The sequence below is a fragment of the Bison bison genome, unplaced genomic scaffold, assembly GCF_000754665.1.
Source record: "Bison bison bison isolate TAMUID 2011002044 unplaced genomic scaffold, Bison_UMD1.0 scf7180017864508, whole genome shotgun sequence".
NCBI classification, from domain to species: domain Eukaryota; kingdom Metazoa; phylum Chordata; class Mammalia; order Artiodactyla; family Bovidae; genus Bison; species Bison bison.
Window position 1 is genome coordinate 10,956,937 of NW_011495064.1, and position 2,232 is coordinate 10,959,168.

Sequence of the window (2,232 nt, forward strand, 5' to 3'; positions counted from 1 at the left end):
GCCATCCAACCATCTCATCCTCTACCACCCCCTTCTCCTCCTGCCTTCAATCTTTTCCAGCATCAGGGACTTTTCCAATGACTCAGCTCTTCGAATCAGGTGGCCAAAGTATTGGAGCTTCAGCTTTAGCATCAGTCCTTCCAATGAATATTCAGGGTTGATTTTCTTTTGAATTGACTGGTTTGATCTCCGTACTGTCCAAGAGACTCTCAAGAGTCCTCTCCAGAAATACTTAGCCGATGAAATGGGAAAAAGAGGGGCAGTAGTGGAGAGATTCATCCTTTCTACCATTTACCACCCCCACTTCCACCCCACCAACAGTTGTGTGGATTTTTCAGGCTGTTTTTCAATCTGAGATTAACTGAGACAAACATAATATTGCAATAAGTTACACTTCAGGCTCTTTCTATCCTTGACATTGTCATTTTACGAAAGACGAAATAGAGGTTGGGAGAGGTTAAGTAAACAACTCAAGGACTGAGACAATGGGTAAACAGAATTTGAACTCATTCTCTATCAGATCCTGACTCTTCCAACATCCTTGTACAACTATGTCTGAACACTTGTTCTATTTTTTTTTTATTTCTTTGGCATAATTAGAAGTGGGTTCATTAGGTCAGGGAATTTGTACTTTCCAACGTTTTCTTTTTTTATAACTGAGATTTTATTGGTTGTTTTGAGTATCAGTACACAGAAATTTCAATTTGTATATAATTCTTAACATTTGTACCAAAAATCTAAAAAAATAATGTAGTTTTGATTCTTTTCTGAACAGTTTTCCTAGAACTTTTCAGCTTACATTTGGAGGCAAATTTTCCTTAACAGGATATCCAGTACAATATAGGAAGTTCCACCAGTCACAATTTAATGTCATACTACATACTCAAAATTTCAATCGTTCACAGCACACTAACAATGTTACTAGGAGAACTGGACCACCACAGCTAAAGATGCTACAGGGCACAAAATTCTGACCAGGAGAGCCAAGATCAAGCAGTGGTTTGTTGTAGGATACAATTGTACCAAAAACAGGAAGAGAAGTAATAGTATCCAAGACATTGAATGCACAACTGACTCCGAACTGCCATTTTAGTCTGCTTTATATTATAGAGTATAAAAGCTCACCTCAATTTATGGAATGTTATTGACCCCCCTGACAATCAAACCCCCCCATATTCAATATCCCACTATTTTCTGGTTGAACCAAAAAATAACCAGCAAATGATTTCACCTCTTAAAAAAAAAAAAAAAAAAAAAGCACTTACACTTAAAAAGTGGAATGAGAGAGGATTCTTTCTTTTTAAAAAAAATGTTTTTAGAGCTGTCAAAAAACTTGAGTTTACAAAATAGTTGATAAAAATAATCGTCTGGATTGTACAAGAAGGGAGACGGACCACTGATAGGATAGGGTGTGATATTAATCAGACTTGGCTTCTTCTGCTTCATCAAAGGCTGGGCTCTCCTTTTAGTCTCTTGGTTAGCCACTTCGGCCTGTTTCCCCGTTGTTCCCTTTGTTTGACTTTTTTGTCTGACGATTTATCCTTTCCTGCCGCCTTCTTCAGCTTCGTTCCCACTTTTGCAGGAGCCGATTTAGATGACAATCTCGCAGATGTCCTCTTGGGCTCTTTCTTCTGCGCCACCTTGTCGGAGCGGACTAGTCTGGGGAGCCGTGACCGCTGGGCGCGAGCGCGCCAGATGCCTGCAAGCCTTCGCGAAGCTGAAGTGCCTGGCAGCTGCGGCAACCCCGGCCCAAGTGTTTTTTAAATTAAAAACTACCGGAGTTCATTATGTACATTTTCATTATTTTATATTTACCACTACTGTTTTAATTAATAGCCTAGCACGGAAAAGCGTAGCGAGTTTCTGGGGGAACTTTGACCAAAGCAAGAGTCGTCCAGGCCTTCTCTATGTTGTCTACCCTCTGCCGGCAGAGGGCGCTGGCCACCGCGCGCCTCTCCCCCGTGGTCCTAATCGGCTTCCCGTACAGTACGCACGCGCAAATTTCGCTCCAGGTGTCCGGCTTTGTGCCTGATCGAAGTCTCCCCGGCTGCGCTCAGCTCGCAGGGTTTAACCCGGGCTGGTCTTCGGGGAAGAGTAGCGTGTTCCCCCCGACCCAGAACACCTCTGGGCCTCAGACACTAGAGGTCCTGGAGTGGGCCTACAGGGGTCTGGCGGCACGGCGGGCAGCCCGTGCGGGCGGGGTGGGACCCCGCTAAGGCTTGGGCGTCGGTC